The sequence below is a fragment of the Leuresthes tenuis genome, unplaced genomic scaffold (assembly GCF_036924035.1).
Source record: "Leuresthes tenuis unplaced genomic scaffold, fLeuTen1.0.hap1 SCAF_89, whole genome shotgun sequence".
NCBI lineage: Eukaryota > Metazoa > Chordata > Actinopteri > Atheriniformes > Atherinopsidae > Leuresthes > Leuresthes tenuis.
Window position 1 is genome coordinate 59,079 of NW_027325443.1, and position 19,749 is coordinate 78,827.

Here is a 19,749-nt window from a genome sequence, read left to right on the forward strand (position 1 = left end):
GCATTGCTCCCTGCCTATTTTCCTACAACTCACTATGTGTGCGCACACCTTTATTCACAAACTCTTCAACTTATACTCTTTTACCGAAGCTGCTACAGCTCGATTGGCCAAATACCCTTAGATCCTATTTCGGTGAATTTGACATCTGCCTTGCATGTAACAGATTAGCGGTTTAGCAGTTTTAATTTAGTTTGAGTGAAGGAATTCATTTTATAGCAAAATCCGAAATCGTGAAGAACTCATGGAAGTAAGCTTATTCTCGGATTCCTGAATCTTTAGATTTGTTCTTTCTTTTACTGCAAAGTACAACGTTGAGCAGCACTAATGAGTTGTTTCTATTTTTGGCAGCCTTTACCTTTGCGGATGAAGCCCTTTCTGTCTGTGCAAAAGAAATCTTATTACTGTGCAGAGTGACTTCTCTGAGTAGAGTCGCCTTACTTGTTGCGACTGTGCCAATGTTCGAAGCTGGAGTGCAAAGTTGTTGCTTGAATGGTGCTCGCTGGAGCGTGCGGTAGTGTAAAGTTATACCATTTAAAAGGGCTGAAGAGTGCTCAGTGCAGCGGGTGGGCCGAGGTGCAAAGTGACACTATGGCCATAAAAAGAACACCGCTACAAGTGCGCATTGTGCCAGGAAGGGCCCTCGGACGTGAACCAGTGGACAGTTATCGCTTCTCGGCCTTTTGGCTAAGATCAAGTGTAGTATCTGTTCTTATCAGTTTAATGTCTGATGTGTCCTCTATGCGAGGACTACATATTAAATGGATTTGTATCAATAGGAGTTGAAAAAGGAGCTTGCTCCGTTCACTCCAAGCATCGACCCGGTACTGTAGTGCCCCTGGGAACGGTGCGCTCTCCTCTGCTCTTGTGAAAAAGCAAACAGCGGTGCAGGATGGAAGTTTCAGGGAGCCTAAGATGAAACTTTCTTTTAGTCTGCTGAGAAAAGAGAGTGAATGCGAAGTAGACTTTAACACGGCTCTGGGAGCAAGCCGAGTGCGGGCTAACCAGGAGAATTGCTTGAAAGAAATGCGACACCGAATGAGCGGTCAGAACAAAGCCTCAATACGGTGTTCCTGTGGTGTTTTTATAAAATGCGGTGAAAAAAAAGGTGTGAATGCCACATAGAAAACTAAAAGGTGGAGCGGAAGTGTTCGGCTGCAAGAAGGTGTGAATGTCCGACTATATTTGGTGAAAAGCAGGTGAAGCAAGGTCTGAATGCCCAACCTTACATCATCAAAAGCGAGATCAGAGGTTTTTGGCTGCAAGAAGGCCATAGTTTGCCAAAAGCGGGTAAGGTGCGAATGACCGACTAAATATCAACAAAAGTGGGGGCGGAGGTCTTCGGATGCAAGTGGGTGTGAATATCCCACCATAGAAGTATGGTGGAGAGGAAGCTGTGAATGGCCGACCATAGTTTGCAAAAAGCAGGTGAGAAAAGGTGCGAATGTCCAACCATACATGATCAAAACAGGGAGCGGAGGTGTTTGGCTGCGACAAGGTGTGAATGTCCACCCATAATTAATGAAAAGCGGGCAACAAGTAGGTTCGAATGCCCAACCATACATCATCAAAAGCAGGAGTGGATGTGTTCGGCTACAAGAAGGTTTGAATGTCCGAGCATAGTTTGTAAAAAGCTGGTAAGAAAAGGTTCGAATGCCTGAACATACATCATCAAAAGCAGGACTGGATGTGTTCGGCTACAAGAAGGTTTGAATGTCCGACCATAGTTGGTAAAAAGTGGGTATGAAAAGGTTCGAATGCCCAAGTTCGGCTGAAAAAAACTGTGTTCGGCTGCAAAAAGGTGTGAATGTTTGACTAAAGTTTGTAAGACAAGGTTCGAATGCCTGACAATGTATGATCAAAAGCGGGAGCGGAGGTGTTCAGCTGCAAGAAGGTCTAAATGTCCATCATTAATTGCTAGAAAACATGAAAGAAAATTTTCGAAAATCAATCTGCACATGATCATAAGTGGGAGAGGAGGTGTTCAGCTGCAAGAAGGTGTGAATGTCCTACAATAATTGCTGAAAAATGTGTTAGAAACGGTAAGAATGCCGGACCATACATCATCAAAAGCTAGAGAGGTGGTGTTCGGCTGCAAGTAGGTGTGAATGTCTGACTAAAGTTCAAATATATTAACAAAAGCGGGAGGAGAGGTCTTCGGATGAGTGGTTGAGAATTTCCAACCATAATCTATAAAAAGCGGTGAAAAAAAAGGTGTGATAGAAACCTAAAAGGTGGAGCGGAAGTGTTCGGCTGCAAGAAGGTGTGAATGTCCGTCTATAGTTGGTGAAAAGCAGGAAAAGCAAGGTCTGAATGCCCAATCTTACATCATCAAAAGCGAGATCAGAGGTGTTTGGCGGCAAGAAAACGGGTAAGGTGTGAACGACCGACTAAATATCAACAAAAGTGGGGGCGGAGGTCTTCGGATGCAAGTGGGTGTGAATATCCCACCATACAAGTATGGTGGAGAGGAAGCTGTGAATGTCCGACCATGGTTTGTAAAACGCGGGTAAGACAAGGTGCGAATGTCCGACAATGTATGATCAAAAGAGGGAGCGGAGGTGTTCGGCTGCAAGGTCTGAATTTCCAACCATAATTTGTAAACACCGTTGAAGAAAAGCCTCGAAAGCCCGACTATACACCATCAAAAGCGGGAGCAGAGGTGTTCAGCTGCAAGAAGGTCTGAATGTCCACCAATAATTACTGAAAAATGGGTAAGAAGAGGTGTGAATGCCCAACTATACATCATCAAAAGCAGAAGTGGATGTGTTCGGCCACAAGAAGGTTTGAATGTCCAACCAGAGTTTGTAAAAGGCGGGTAAGAAAAGGTTTGAATGCCCGAACATACACAATCAAAAGAGGGAGCGGAGGTGTTTCGCTGCAAGAAGGTGTGAATGTCCGAGCATAGTTTGTAAAAAGCGGGTAAGAAAAGGTTCGAATGCCCGAACATACACCATCAAAAGAGGGAGCGGAGGTGTTCCGCTGTAAGAAGGTGTGAATGTCCAACCATAGTTGGTAAAAAGCGGGTAAGAAAAGGTTAAAATACCCGACTCTACACAATCAATAGCGGGAGCGGAGTTGTTCGGCTAAAAGAAGGTGTGAAAGTCCGACCATGGTTTGTAAAAAGCGGGTAAGAAAAGGTTCGAATGCAAAAATATACACCATCAAAAGCGGAAGCCGAGGTGTTCGGCTGCAAGTAGGTCTGAATGTCCACCCATAATTAATGAAAAGCGGGCAACAAGTAGGTTCGAATGCCCAACCATACATCAACAAAAGCAGGAGTGGATGTGTTTGGCTACAAGAAGGTTTGAATGTCCGAGCATAGTTTGTAAAAAGCGGGTAAGAAAAGGTGCGAATGCCCGACAATGTATGATCAAAAGAGGGAGTGGAGGTTTTCGGCTACAAGAAGGTTTGAATGTCCAACCATAGTTTGTAAAAAGCGGGTAAGAAAAGGTTCGAATGCCCGAATATATACCATCATAAGCGGAAGCGGAGGTGTTCGGCTGCAAGAAGGTGTGAACGTCCGACCAAAGTTTGTAAAAAGCAGTTAAGAAAAGGTTCGAATATCCAACCAAACATAATCAAAAGTGAGAGCAGAGCTGTTCGACTGCAAGTAGGTGTGAATTTCCACCCATAATTCCTGAAAAATGGGTAAGAAAAGGTGCGAATGCCCAACCATACATCATCAAAAGAAGAAGTGGATGTGTTCTGCTACAAGAAGGTTTGAATGTCCGACCATAGCTTGTAAAAAGTGGGTAAGAAAAAGTTCGAATGCTCGAACATACACCATCAAAATTGGGAGCGGAGGTGTTCCGCTGTAAGACGGTGTGAATGTCTGACCATAATTGGTAAAAAGCGGGTAAGATAAGGTTAAAATACCCGACTGTACACAATCAATAGCGGGAGCGGAGTTGTTCGGCTACAAGAAGGTGTGAAAGTCCGACCATGGTTTGTAAAACGCGGGTAAGACAAGGTGCGAATGCCCGACAATGTATGATCAAAAGAGGGAGCGGAGGTGTTCGGCTGCAAGGTCTGAATTTCCAACCATAATTTGTAAACACCGTTGAAGAAAAGCCTCGAAAGCCCGACTATACACCATCAAAAGCGGGAGCAGAGGTGTTCAGCTGCAAGAAGGTCTGAATGTCCACCAATAATTACTGAGAAATGGGTAAGAAAAGGTGTGAATGCCCAACTATACATCATCACAAGCAGAAGTGGATGTGTGCGGCCACAAGAAGGTTTGAATGTCCGACCATAGTTTGTAAAAGGCGGGTAAGAAAAGGTTTAAATGCCCGAACATACACAATCAAAAGAGGGAGCGGAGGTGTTTCGCTGCAAGAAGGTGTGAATGTCCGAGCATAGTTTGTAAAAAGTGGGTAAGAAAAGGTTCGAATGCCAGAACATACACCATCAAAAGAGGGAGCGGAGGTTTTCCGCTGTAAGAAGGTGTGAATGTCCGACCATAGTTGGTAAAAAGCGGGTAAGAAAAGGTTCGAATGCCCGAATATATACCATCAAAAGCGGAAACGGAGGTGTTCGGCTGCAAGAAGGTGTGAACGTCCGACCAAAGTTTGTAAAAAGCAGTTAAGAAAAGGTTCGAATATCCAACCAAACATAATCAAAAGTGGGAGCAGAGCTGTTCGACTGCAAGTAGGTGTGAATGTCCACCCATAATTCCTGAAAAATGGGTAAGAAAAGGTGCGAATGCCCAACCATACATCATCAAAAGAAGAAGTGGATGTGTTCTGCTACAAGAAGGTTTGAAGGTCCGACCATAGTTTGTAAAAAGTGGGTAAGAAAAAGTTTGAATGCCCGAACATACACCATCAAAAGAGGGAGCGGAGGTGTTCCGCTGTAAGACGGTGTGAAAGTCCGATCATAATTGGTAAAAAGCGGGTAAGAAAAGGTTAAAATACCCGACTCTACACAATCAATAGCGGGAGCGGAGTTGTTCGGCTACAAGAAGGTGTGAAAGTCCGACCATGGTTTGTAAAACGCGGGTAAGACAAGGTGCGAATGCCCGACAATGTATGATCAAAAGAGGGAGCGGAGGTGTTCGGCTGCAAGGTCTGAATTTCCAACCAATAATTACTGAAAAATGGGTAATAAAAGGTGTGAATGCCCAACTATACATCATAAAAAGCAGAAGTGGATGTGTTCGGCCACAAGAAGGTTTGAATGTCCGACCATAGTTTGTAAAAAGCGGGTAAGAAAAGGTTCGAATGCCCGAACATACACAATCAAAAGAGGGAGCGGAGGGGTTTCGCTGCAAGAAGGTGTGAATGTCCGAGCATAGTTTGTAAAAAGTGGGTAAGAAAAGGTTCGAATGCCAAAATATACACCATCAAAAACGGAAGCCGAGGTGTTCGGCTGCAAGTAGGTGTGAATGTCAGATCATAATTTGCAAAAAGCTGATGAGAAAGGTGTGAATGACCGACAATAATTACTGAAAAATGTGTTAGAAAAGGTAAGAATGCCAGACTATTCATCATCAAAAGCAGAGAAGAGGTGTTCGGATGCAAGAAGCTGTGAATGTCCAGCCATAATTACTCAAAAACGGGTAAGAAAAGGTAGTATTGCCAGACCATAAATGATCAAAACAGGGAGCGGAGGTGTTCCGCTGTAAGAAGGTGTGAATGTCCGACCATAATTGGTAAAAAGCGGGTAAGAAAAGGTTAAAAGACCCGACTGTACACAATCAATAGCGGGAGCGGAGTTGTTTGGCTACTAAAAGGTGTGAAAGTCCGACCATACATCCTCAAAAGCAGAACTGGATGTGTTCGGCTACAAGAAGGTTTGAATGTCCGACCATAGTTTGTAAAAAGCGGGTAAGAAAAGGTTCGAATGCCCAAACATACACCATCAAAAGAGGGAGTGGAGGTGTTCCGCCATAAGAAGGTGTGAATGTCCGACCGTAGTTGGTAAAAAGTTGGTAAGAAAAGGTTAAAATACCCGACTGCACACAATCAATAGCGGGAGCGAATGTGTTCGGCTACAAGAAGGTGTGAAAGTCCGACCATGTTTTGTAAAAAGCGGGTAAGAAAAGGTGCGAATGCCCGACAATGTATGATCAAAAGAGGGAGCGGAGGTTTTCGGCTAAAAGAAGGTCTGAATGTCCAACCATAATTTGTAAAAACCGGGGAAGAAAAGGTTTGAAAGCCCGACTATACACCATCAAAAGCGGGAGCAGAGGGGTTCAGCTGCAAGAAGGTCTGAATGTCCATCAATAATTGCTAGAAAACATGAAAGAAAATTTTCGAATATCAAACCGCACATGATCATAAGTGGGAGCGGAGGTGTTTAGCTGCAAGAAGGTGTGAATGTCCACCCATAATTCCTCAAAAATGGATAAAAAAAAAAAGGTGCGAATGCCCAACCATACATCATCAAAAGCAGGTGTGAATGTCAGATCATAATTTGCAAAAACCTGATGAGAAATGGTGAGAATGCCCGACTATACACCATCAAATGCGGGAGCGGAGGTGTTCGGCTGTGAGTAGGTGTGAATGTCCGACCATACTTGCTGAAAAATATGACAAAGCAGTTTTCACTTGGTTTGAGTGAAGGATTTCATTTTATATCAAAATCCGAAATTGTGTAGAACTCGTGGAAATAAGTTTATTCTCGGATTCCTAAAGGTTTAGTGTTGTTCTTTGGTATACTGCAAAGTAATACTTTTTATTTTGTTGAAACCGATTCAGACATGGATAAATATCAAGGACAAAGCAGTTTTAACTTGGTTTGAGTGAAGGAATTCATTTTATATCAAAATCCGAAATTGTGTAGAACTCGTGGAAATAAGTTTATTCTCGGATTCCTAAAGGTTTAGTGTTGTTCTTTAGTATACTGCAAAGTAATACTTTCTATTTTGTTGAAACCGATTAAGTTAAAACTGCTTTGTCCTTCATATTTATCCATGTCATAATAGCTTTAAACAAAAAAGAACGTTGTACTTTGCAGGATAGGAAAGAACAACTCTAAACCTTTTCAGGAATCCGAGAATAAGCTTCTTATCACCAGTTCTACACAATTTCGGATTTTGATATAAAATGAATTCCTTCACTCAAACCAAGTTAAAACTGCTTTGTCCTTCATATTTATCCATGTCTGAATAGGTTTCAACAAAAAAGAAAGTATTAATTTGCAGTATACCAAAGAACAACACTAAACCTTTAGGAATCCGAGAATAAGCTTCTTATCACCAGTTCTACACAATTTCGGATTTTGATATAAAATGAATTCCTTCACTCAAACCAAGTTAAAACTGCTTTGTCCTTCATATTTATCCATGTCTGAATAGGTTTCAACAAAAAAGAAAGTATTAATTTGCAGTATACCAAAGAACAACACTAAACCTTTAGGAATCCGAGAATAAGCTTCTTATCACCAGTTCTACACAATTTTGGATTTTGATATAAAATGAATTCCTTCACTCAAACCCAGTTAAAACTGCTTTGTCCTTCATATTTATCCATGTCTGAATAGGTTTCAACAAAAAAGAAAGTATTACTTTGCAGTATACCAAAGAACAACACTAAACCTTTAGGAATCCGAGAATAAGCTTCTTATCGCCAGTTCTACACAATTTCGGATTTTGATATAAAATGAATTCCTTCACTCAAACCAAGTTAAAACTGCTTTGTCCTTAATATTTATCTGTGTCTGAATAGGTTTCAACAAAAAAGAAAGTATTACTTTACAGTATACCAAAGAACAACACTAAACCTTTAGGAATCCGAGAATAAGCTTCTTATCACCAGTTCTACACAATTTCGGATTTTGATATAAAATGAATTCCTTCACTCAAACCAAGTTAAAACTGCTTTGTCCTTCATATTTATCCATGTCTGAATGGGTTTCAACAAAATAGAAAGTATTACTTTGCAGTATACCAAAGAACAACACTAAACCTTTAGGAATCCGAGAATAAACTTATTTCCACGAGTTCTACACAATTTCGGATTTTGATATAAAATGAATTCCTTCACTCAAACCAAGTGAAAACTGCTTTGTCATATTTTTCAGCAAGTATGGTCGCACATTCACACCTACTCACAGCCGAACACCTCCGCTCCCGCATTTGATGGTGTATAGTCGGGCATTCTCACCATTTCTCATCAGGTTTTTGCAAATTATGATGACATTCACACCTGCTTTTGATGTTGTATGGTTGGGCATTCGCACCTTTTTTTACCCATTTTTCAGGAATTATGGATGGACATTCACACCATCTTACAGCTGAACACCTCCTCTCCCGCATATGATCATGTGCGGTTTGATATTCGAAAAATTTTCTTTCATGTTTTCTAGCAATTATTGATGGACATTGAGACCTTCTTGCAGCTGAACACCTCTGCTCCCGCTTTTGATGGTGTATAGTTGGGCTTTCGAGCCTTTTCTTCCCCGGTTTTTACAAATTATGGTTGGACATTCAGACCTTCTTGCAGCCGAAAACCTCCGCTCCCTCTTTTGATCATACATTGTCGGGCATTCGCACCTTTTCTTACCCGCTTTTTACAAAACATGGTCGGACTTTCACACCTTCTTGTAGCCGAACACATCCCTTCCCGCTATTGATTGTGTACAGTCGGGTATTTTAACCTTTTCTTACCCGCTTTTTACCAATTATGGTGGGACATTCACACCTTCTTACAGCGGAACACCTCCGCTCCCTGTTTTGATCATTTATGGTCTGGCAATACTACCTTTTTTTACCCGTTTTTGAGTTATTATGGCTGGACATTCACAGCTTCTTGCAGCCGAACACCTCTTCTCCGGCTTTTGATGATGAATGGTCCGGCATTCTTACCTTTTCTAACACATTTTTCAGCAATTATTGTCGGTCATTCACACCTTTCTCATCAGCTTTTTACAAATTATGATCTGACATTCACACCTACTTGCAGCCGAACACCTCGGCTTCCGCTTTTGATGGTGTATATTTTGGCATTCGAACCTTTTCTTACCCGCTTTTTACAAACCATGGTCGGACTTTCATACCTTCTTTTAGCCGAACAACTCCGCTCCCGCTATTGATTGTGTAGAGTTGGGTATTTTAGCCTTTTCTTACCCGCTTTTTACCAACTATGGTCGGACATTCACACCTTCTTACAGCGGAACACCTCCGCTCCCTCTTTTGATGGTGTATGTTCTGGCATTCGAACCTTTTCTTACCCACTTTTTACAAACTATGCTCGGACATTCACACCTTCTTGCAGTGAAACACCTCCGCTCCCTCTTTTGATTGTGTATGTTCGGGCATTCGAACCTTTTCTTACCCGCCTTTTACAAACTATGGTCGGACATTTAAACCTTCTTGTGGCCGAACACATACACTTCTGCTTGTGATGATGTATAGTTGGGCATTCACACCTTTTCTTACCCATTTTTCAGTAATTATTGGTGGACATTCAGACCTTCTTGCAGCTGAACACCTCCGCTCCCGCTTTTGATGGTGTATAGTCGGGCTTTCGAGCCTTTTCTTCAACGGTGTTTACAAATTATGGTTGGAAATTCAGACCTTGCAGCCGACCAACTCCGCTCCCTCTTTTGATCATACATTGTCGGGCATTCGCACCTTGTCTTACCCGCTTTTTACAAACCATGGTCGGACTTTCACACCTTCTTGTAGCCGAACAACTCCGCTCCCGCTATTGATTGTGTACAGTCCGGTTTTTTAACCTTTTCTTACCCGCTTTTTACCAACTATGGTCGGACATTCGCAGCATCTTACAGCGGAACACCTCCGCTCCCTCTTTTGATGGTGTATGTTCGGGCAATCGAACTTTTTCTTACACGCTTTTTACAAACTATGGTTGGACATTCAAACCTTCTTGTAGCAGAACACATCCACTTCTTCTTTTGATGATGTATGGTTGGGCATTCGCACCTTTTCTTACCCATTTTTCAGGAATTATGGGTGGATATTCACACCTACTTGCAGTCGAACAGCTCTGCTCCCACTTTTGATTATGTTTGGTTGGATATTCGAACCTTTTCTTAACTGCTTTTTACAAACTTTGGTCGGACGTTCACACCTTCTTGCAGCCGAACACCTCCGCTTCCGCTTTTGATGGTATATATTCGGGCATTCGAACCTTTTCTTACCCACTTTTTACCAACTATGGTCGGACATTCACACCGTCTTTCAAGTGTAACACCTCCGCTCCCTCTTTTGATGGTGTATGTTCGGGCATTCGCACCTTTTCTTACCCGCTTTTTACAAACTATGGTCGTACATTCAAACCTTCTTGTAGCCGAAAACCTCCGTTCCCGCTTTTGATGGTGTATAGTCGGGCTTCCGAGCCTTTTCTTCCCCGGTTTTTACAAATTATGGTTGGACATTTAGACCTTCTTGCAGCCGAAAACCTCCGTTCCCTCTTTTGATCATACATTGTCGGGCATTCGCACCTTTTCTTACCCGCTTTTTACAAACCATGGTCGGACTTTCACACCTTCTTGCAGCCGAACACCTCCGCTTCCGCTTTTGATGGTATATATTCGGGCATTCGAACCTTTTCTTACCCACTTTTTACCAACTATGGTCGGACATTCACACCGTCTTTCAAGTGTAACACCTCCGCTCCCTCTTTTGATGGTGTATGTTCGGGCATTCGCACCTTTTCTTACCCGCTTTTTACAAACTATGCTCGGACATTCAAACCTTCTTGTAGCCAAACACATCCACTCCTGCTTTTGTTGATGTATGGTTGGGCATTCGAACCTACTTGTTGCCCGCTTTTCATTAATTATGGGTGGACATTCACACCTTGTCACAGCCAAACACCTCCGCTCCCTGTTTTGATCATGTATGGTTGGACATTCGCACCTTTTCTCACCCGCTTTTTGCAAACTATGGTCGGCCATTCACAGCTTCCTCTCCACCATACTTGTATGGTGGGATATTCACACCCACTTGCATCCGAAGATCTCCGCCCCCACTTTTGTTGATATTTAGTCGGTCATTCACACCTTACCCGTTTTCTTGCCGCCAAACACCTCTGATCTCGCTTTTGATGATGTAAGATTGGGCATTCAGACCTTGCTTTTCCTGCTTTTCACCAACTATAGATGGACATTCACACCTTCTTGCAGCCGAACACTTCCGCTCCACCTTTTAGGTTTCTATCACACCTTTTTTTTCACCGCATTTTATAGATTATGGTTGGAAATTCTCAACCACTCATCCAAAGACCTCTCCTCCCGCTTTTGTTAATATATTTGAACTTTAGTCAGACATTCACACCTACTTGTAGCCGAACACCACCTCTCTAGCTTTTGATGAGGTATGGTCCGGGATTCTTACCGTTTCTAACACATTTTTCAGCAATTATGGTAGGATATTCACACCTTCTTGCAGCTGAACACCTCCTCTCCCACTTATGATCATGTGCGGATTGATTTTCGAAAATTTTCTTTCATGTTTTCTAGCAATTAATTATGGACATTTAGACCTTCTTGCAGCTGAACACCTCCGCTCCCGCTTTTGATCATACATTGTCAGGCATTCGCACCTTGTCTTACCCGCTTTTTACAAACTTTAGTCGAACATTCACACCTTTTTGCAGCCGAACACAGTTTTTTGCAGCCGAATTTGGGCATTCGCACCTTTTCATACCCACTTTTTACCAACTATGGTCGGACATTCACACCGTCTTACAGCGGAACACCTCCGCTCCCTCTTTTGATGGTGTATGTTCGGGCATTCGAACCTTTTCTTACCCGCTTTTTACAAACTATGCTCGGACATTCAAACCTTCTTGTAGCCGAACACATCCACTCCTGCTTTTGATGATGTATGGTATGGCATTCGAACCTACTTGTTGCCCGCTTTTCATTAATTATGGGTGGACATTCACACCTTGTCGCAGCCAAACACCCTGTTTCGATCATGTATGGTTGGACATTCGCACATTTTCTCACCCGCTTTTTGCAAACTATGGTCGGCCATTCACAGCTTCCTCTCCACCATACTTGTATGGTGGGATATTCACACCCACTTGCATCCGAAGACCTCCGCCCCCACTTTTGTTGATATTTAGTCGGTCATTCGCACCTCACCCGCTTTTGGCAAACTATGGCCTTCTTGCAGCCAAAAACCTCTGATCTCGCTTTTGATGATGTAAGGTTGGGCATTCAGACCTTGCTTCACCTGCTTTTCACTAAATATAGTCGGACATTCACACCTTCTTGCAGCCGAACACTTCCGCTCCACCTTTTAGTTTTCTATGGGGCATTCACACCTTTTTTTACACCGCATTTTATAAAAACACCACAGGAACACCGTATTGAGGCTTTGTTCTGACCGCTCATTCGGTGTCGCGTTTCTTTCAAGCAATTCTCCTGGTTAGCCCACACTCGGCTCGCTCCCAGAGCCATGTTAAAGTCTGCTTCGCATTCACTCTCTTTTCTCAGCAGATTAAAGAAACTTCCATCCTGCACCGCTGTTTGCTTTTTCACAAGAGCAGAGGAGAGCGCACCGTTCCCAGCGGCACTGCAGTACCGGGTCGATGCTTGGAGTGAACGGAGCAAGCTCCTTTTTCAACTCCTATTGATAAAAATCCATTTAATATGTAGTCCTTGCATAGACATATAACATATTAAACTGATAAGTACAGATACTACACTTGATCTTAGCCAAAATGCCGAGAAGCGATAACTGTCCACTGGTTCACGTCCGAGGGCCCTTCCTGGCACAATGCGCACTTGTAGCGGTGTTCGTTTTATGGCCATAGTGTCACTTTGCACCTCCGCCCACCCGCTGCACTGAGCACTCTTCAACCCTTTTAAATGGCATACCTTTACACTACCGCACGCTCCAGCGAGCACCATTCAAGCAACATCGGCACAGTCGCAGCAAGTGAGGCGACTCTACACAGAGAAGTCACTCTGCGCAGTAACAAGATTTCTTTTGCACAGACAGAAAGGGCTTCACCCGCAAAGGTAAAGCCTGCCAAAAATAGAAACAACTCATTAGTGCTGCTCTACACGGAAGTCTTTAGTAAAAGGCGAAAGACTTGTACATTATGAAGAGAAACCAGTGTATGATTATCCATCACTGCGGGAGCAGGGCATCAGGCTAGTTGGCATAGCCACCTTCCCCATGGTGAGCTTTGCTTGGTTGAGACGCTTGCTCCCCCCCCTTGCTCCTCGGCTGACCAAGTAGGAACAATCGGGCCATATTCGATGGCTGCCTTGTCTTTTACTCTGTGCAAAAGACAAGGCAGCCACAAACAACACGGGAACACCGTGTTGAGGCTTTGATCTGACTGCTCATTCGGTGTCGCGTTTCTTTCAAGCAATTCTCCCAGTTAGCCTGCACTCGGCTCGCTCCCAGAACCGTGTTAAAGTCTGCTTCGCATTCACTCTCTTTTATCAGCAGATTAAAAGAAAGTTTCATCTTAGGCTCCCTGAAACTTCCATCCTGCACCGCTGTTTGCTTTTTCACAAGAGCAGAGGAGAGCGCACCGTTCCCAGCGGCACTGCAGTACCGGGTCGATGCTTGGAGTGAACGGAGCAAGCTCCTTTTTCAACTCCTATTGATACAAATCCATTTAATATGTAGTCTCGCATAGAGGACATATCAGACATTCAATTCAATTCAATTCAATTCAATTTTATTTATATAGCGCCAGATTACAACAATTGTCATCTCAAGGCACTTAAGTAATATAGTCCAATTCAAGCCAATTGGAATTCAATTCATTGTAATCATGATCCAATTAATTCATATAGAGCCAATTCAAAAAATTAATATCCTAGCTAAGGAAACCAACAGATTGCACCGAAACGTGTCTTCAGTCCAATCTCCCGTCCTGAGCGTGCCTGTGGCAACTGTGGAAAGGAACGACTCCCTTTTAACAGGAAGAAACCTCTGGCAGAACCAGACTCAGGAAGGGTGGCCATCCGCCTCGACCAGCTGGGGTTTAAGAAGATAAGAACAGATACTACACTTGATCTTAGCCAAAAGGCCGAGAAGCGAGAACTGTCCACTGGTTCACGTCCGAGGGCCCTTCCTGGCACAATGCGCACTTGTAGCGGTGTTCTTTTTATGGCCATAGTGTCACTTTGCACCTCCGCCCACCCGCTGCACTGAGCACTCTTCAGCCCTTTTAAATGGTATAACTTTACACTACCACACGCCCCAGCGAGCACCATTCAAGCAACAACTTTGCACTCCAGCTTCGAACATCGGCACAGTCGCAACAAGTAAGGCGACTCTACTCAGAGAAGTCACTCTGCACAGTAACAAGATTTCTTTTGCACAGACAGAAAGGGCTTCATCCGCAAAGGTAAAGCCTGCCAAAAATAGAAACAACTCATTAGTGCTGCTCAACGTTGTACTTTGCAGTAAAAGAAAGAGCAAATCTAATGTTTCAGGAATCCGAGAATAAGCTTACTTTCATGAGTTCTTCACGATTTCGGATTTTGCTATAAAATGAATTCCTTCACTCAAACTAAATTAAAACTGCTAAACCGCTAATCTGTTACATACAAGGCAGATGTCAAATTCACCGAAATAGGATCTAAGGGTATTTGGCCAATCGAGCTGTAGCAGCTTCGGTAAAAGAGTATAAGTTGAAGAGTTTGTGAATAAAGGTGTGCGCACACATAGTGAGTTGTAGGAAAATAGGCAGGGAGCAATGCCGGCTGGGGTATATGTTCTTGTATGTTGTCTGACTGTTTGATTTGAATGTGTTGTGTAAGTGTCCTGTTGAATGTTACATGTTTGGGCTTTGACACGCTTCACTGTGGTTGTTAACTGTGTGGTGTGTCCTGAAATGTTATATGTTTGGGCTGTGTGACATGCTTAATGCTTTTCAGTAGCAACCCACTTATTCATATATAGCAACTGACAACATAAGAAGTCCGGACATACTTTGATAGTAGTTGTAGAAGTATCCTTATTGATAATAGATAAACTAATTCATAGTGATAGAACAGTAGATGAACAGGTGCCTGCACATGTCTCATGAAAATAAAATGGGTGTATGATTGCTGACGGCAGAGCAATACTGCCAAACTTATGAGTTCTTGTGGCAAACTTGATTCAGTGTCTTGACGTGTATACGCTGTTTGGCTGACTTGTCACAAGAAACAAAGTGTGTTTGATAAGATCCGACCATTTTATTACGGGAGGATCAGTATGTATGGATTCTGATGTGACTGATAAACCCATTCGTATCTTAAGCATAATCTAATACGTGAGACAACGCCCTGGCACAAAAACAAAAAAAAAAAAGAGAGAGAGCGGTTTTGTGTCCCCACAGTCCATAATGTAGAAAAGAGAGAAAAAAGCCTTTCTGATTTGGTGTGTGTGCTCACAGTGCAGAGTGTAGAGAAAAGAGAGAAAAGAAAGCCGTTTTGGTGTCACGGGTGTTGTGACTTACACACACACATTTCTGAATTGAGAAAGGAAATTATTTTAGAGAAAGAACTAGAGTTTAGATCCCACATTTGTTGATAGGCATTCATTTAATTTTTCTTTTAATCAGTTTTAAAGTGAATACTAACTGAGAAATGAAAAAGGTGAAGAGTTTAGAAGCTTGGTTCAAGAGCAAAACTTGGTTTATGATCAGCTGAGTCTCTAAACAGAACAGCAAAGGGCTTCATCGAACATTTAAAAAAGATTCAGATTGTTAGAATATCCAGAATTTATAGGAATGGTGGTGATTACTCTTATTTTCTAGAATGGAAATAACTGCACCATGTCTGTTTTATGAATTTAAGGGGCTAAAAAGTTTTGTTCTCGTTTTTCTATGATTAACCGAATGTATGTGAGAGTCCAAACAGACAGAAGGGTTACGGCCGAGCGCTGGACCTTCCAAAAAAGATGAGACAGGCTGGACCTGTGCCATACTAGTTAAGACCTGCCTGTGGATAACAGGTTCTTTAAACTCTCACACACACAAACTCACACACGTTCGCACACATACACCCATACACACACACCTTCTTGAACTTGCTGCAAGATTAAACATTTGCATTAACTGACTCCAGCAACTCTGAGTCTCATTGAGAGACTTTTCTCAACAATTGGGTCCTCAAACCAGATCTCAACGTTTTTTCCGCTTTCCAGGGTCGGAGCTGAAACCGTGCACGGGGGAGTCCAGTACTCCTAATGAAAGACCCCCTGCTGAATTGCGGTAATTAGGGGCCAGTGTCCACTGAAAGGGGGAAACAGGGACGAGATTGTACTTTTGAATCAATGGCCAGAAGCCATTGGCAGTGCAGGCATCAACAATAATGGTGTTATTTCACCCATTAACACTTAAGGTACCTCATGCAGTGGCTGTGATATGGTTACTTAACAAAATATCTTTACCAGACATCTCTCCTACATAACAGTTCTTCTTTCACAGCCACACCTTGTTGTCGAGAGATGTGCTACACTTAATCCATCCACACTGCTACCTACCCCACAGATGGAAAGCCTCATGATTGCATGTCAGAAATAACCATCAGTGTTTTACCCAGGCCAGACTTAACTGATATACGTTATGAAAATGCAGAAATAACTATATTTATTCAACAGGTCAAGCAAAAAACCCTGATGGCACAAATGCTACAGGATTTGCAGTAGTAACAGAAACTGAAGTTTTCTTAAAACAACCACTACCAAAAAATTACTCTGTTCAAGCAGTCGAATTGGTAGCTTTAACTGAAGCTTGTAAATTAAATAACAAAAAGGTTGTTAACGTTTACACTGACAGTCAGTATGCCTTCTCAACTGTACATGTGTTAACACAGCATTGGAAAAACAGGTATGTTGACATCCACAGCTAAATGTATAAACTACAAATATTTTAGCATTATTAGATGTTATTCAATTGCCATCTACAATAGACTCGTATGAATGACCGGAAGGAAAACCATACTGCCAAAGAATTTGTTTAAATATGCTGCAGTATTGAGCCACGGACCATGTCATGTCTCAACAGGAGGGATGGAAGCAATAATGAACAAGGTTTTTACAGCATATGGTTTTACTAATTATTGAATTTTTTTTTTTAGAATAAATAAATGAATAAAGTTTTGTCTAGCAGGTCAAATATGTGCAAAATACATTCCACAGGGCAATCTAAGACCAAAACGAAGATAATTCCCTAAGCCAGTGTATCTTTTTCAACATATTTGTTTGTATTTCATTATTTCATTATTGTGTAGATTTCATTGAACTAAATTAATGTTAAGGGAAACGATTCTGCTCAGTGACAACAGAGGTTTTTACCAAATGGTCTGAAATATTTCCATGTGCACAAGCAGATGCACTCTCAGTAGCAAAATCACGCGTAAAATAACTCATTTCTAGATTTGAAATTCCTGAAAAGATCTTCAGTGATAATTTGACACACTTTGTAAACTATGTCATCTCACTGATGGCAAAGAACTTAAAATAGATCTTAGAAACCACTGTGATATAGAAGGTTTCGCTAACACATTGGAATTGTTTTACTATTTACATATGCATGTGCAGTGAAGAATTGCTTGCTGCTGATAAATGCAAAGAAGAACAGCTTACACATAGATGCTCACATATAGGCTGCTGAATGCAATGAAGACCTGCTTATCCAGTAAAGTTCAATGTCAATGTGTAATATTCAATTAGGATTTGCAAAACAGTGAAGTTAAACAATGAATGGGTCCATAGTCGGTATGAGAAGACTACAGGAATATTTACCTGGGTGTACGTTCAAACAGAGATGAGAAAATTGCGATAAATTATTGTTTGTTTGTTTGTTAGTATGTATATGAATGTTATGTGTATAAACTGTGTTGAGTTGTAGTTACTCAGTAGTGTCTCAGTGAAACAACCGACGGGGGAAGCCTTGCGGTGACAACAAAAGCAGTGTTTTACTGATCAGTCAAGTTGCTCCAGTGTACTCCATACAAACTGGTTGGCTACTGAAGGGATAGAAAATGGGGAATACTTGTTTTAAAGCAAACAAGGAATTAGATGGGAAAAATACATGTTTTAACGGGACCCAGACAATATTATATAGATGTCGCCACTGAAGTAAAGAACATTTACGTGGGATGGTGTGAGGGTCCTCGTTTGGCTGACGTTCGCCGATATGCTCGCCATGCTCAGAACCAAGTTGAGACGCGTAAGACAACCAAAAGGGACAAGTGTGAAAAGGAGCTGCATTTGGCAACCATGACCATGTATTACGCAGTTGGTGTAAACAGAGGACGAGGCCGAAGTCGAAGATGTGGACGTGTGGGAGAGGAGGTCGAAATGGGCCACGCCAGAGCTGTGATCCGAATATTTGTTTTTACTGTGGCCAGACTGGACACTGGAAGAAGGACTGTCCACAGCTAAAAAGTGATGAAATTGGGCAAAAGGCTGACTGAGGGTGGGAGGCAGGTTCTGGACGTCACGCGGCAGCGGAGCCTCCACTAATGGGTGATAGCACAAACACACTCACACATTTTTCCTGCTCTGTGTAGTGAAGCAACGCTTGCCGACTGTGATTCACGTAGTAAAGTTTTGCATGCTATTTCCGTCCTAGAGCAAAGATATTTCTCTCAGAATATAGGAACTTATGTTCATCAGTAGTGACGTCAGGGGAGTTTGATTGTCCTCCAAAGTTAAGTGGAAACCACGTTTACTGTATGTCTGCATCAGGCCAGGTTGTGAAGGAGAAAATGACAATGCCCATTGCGTGTTGTCACTCCCGATGAGCTCTCCTTCAAACACTCATTTTTGTTATCAGAGTTGTGTCCCATTAACCTGATGGGCTGTGATCTCATGTGTAAATTAGGCATTATTTTAACTTCTACACCAGAGGGTGTTAAGGTTATGTTACAGCCTGACAAAGTTTTCACAGCAGTGCAGTTTGATTCATCGGCACTTACATATGCTTATGAGTGGAAACTTCCCAGCTCTCCTTTTTCACAACAACTAGTGGAAGAAGCAAAAGCGTTAGTTTCACCCCTTTCTGATTTCATGCAACCTACTGATTTGCACTGCACATCACACATTTCTTTGGGGCCTGACAATGACTATGAGAAGAAGTGAAAAAATATGTGCGCCTACTTTATTGGCTGTGTCGCTCACTCCAGAGCACTTCGATTTTTTTAATGTTTGTGGTACTCGCCCTCACATTTCCTTGGCCAAACGTACACACTGGCAGTGACAAGGTGTGGGAGAGTTTGTTGCGACATGTCAGAAAGAAATGGAGTGGACCGTTTCACCTGCTGATCCAAATTTGATGTTTTCTGAACGATTGTCAGCATAGAAAAAAACATTTTTGAGTACAATGCATTGTCAAAGAACTGTGGACTTAATTCCTACCACAGAATCACATTTTGAAGCATGTTTTTTATCTGAAACAGATTTGTCTTCGATACCCATGTTGGCTGAAGTGCCCAATGATCTTTGGGCTAAGAGCAAATATGATGTGGGGTTGATAAAAGGCTGTGAACCAGTAATTGTCACCCCTAAATCAGACTTTTGTCCATGTAAAAAACAATACCCTTTTAAGCCTGAAGCAATTAAAGGGATTAAACCTGTTTTTCAATCTTTTCAGAAAACAGGCGTTATTGTTCCTTTTGAAAATTCACCTGTGCTTACTCCATTGTTTCCTGTTAAAAAGATTAAAGATGCTGGCCAGCCAGATGAATGGCGTTTTGTACAGGACCTCCAAGCAGTGAATGCTGCAGTTCAGCCACATGCTCCTACTGTGCCCAACCCACACACTATTTTGTCTCAAATTACATCAGATGCACAGTTTTTCTCAGTGGTTGACT

The 19,749-nt window shown here is 42.3% G+C and overlaps 3 non-coding genes and 2 pseudogenes across 3 annotated transcripts; 1 reads left to right on the plus strand and 4 right to left on the minus strand.

The window, feature by feature from the left end:
• Positions 1-664: 664 nt before the first annotated feature.
• LOC140286391 (U2 spliceosomal RNA) lies at positions 665-855 on the plus strand. Its single transcript, XR_011911210.1, has one exon. It is a non-coding gene; the product is annotated as a U2 spliceosomal RNA (small nuclear RNA).
• Positions 856-12,465: 11,610 nt separating this feature from the next.
• On the minus strand, positions 12,466-12,653 carry LOC140286381 (U2 spliceosomal RNA). The gene has a single exon (XR_011911209.1). It is a non-coding gene; the product is annotated as a U2 spliceosomal RNA (small nuclear RNA).
• A 275-nt stretch (positions 12,654-12,928) lies between these two features.
• On the minus strand, positions 12,929-13,042 carry LOC140286392 (U5 spliceosomal RNA). The gene has a single exon (XR_011911211.1). It is a non-coding gene; the product is annotated as a U5 spliceosomal RNA (small nuclear RNA).
• Positions 13,043-13,453: 411 nt separating this feature from the next.
• On the minus strand, positions 13,454-13,587 carry LOC140286390 (U2 spliceosomal RNA; annotated as a pseudogene).
• Positions 13,588-13,889: 302 nt separating this feature from the next.
• On the minus strand, positions 13,890-13,979 carry LOC140286389 (U2 spliceosomal RNA; annotated as a pseudogene).
• Positions 13,980-19,749: the final 5,770 nt, after the last annotated feature.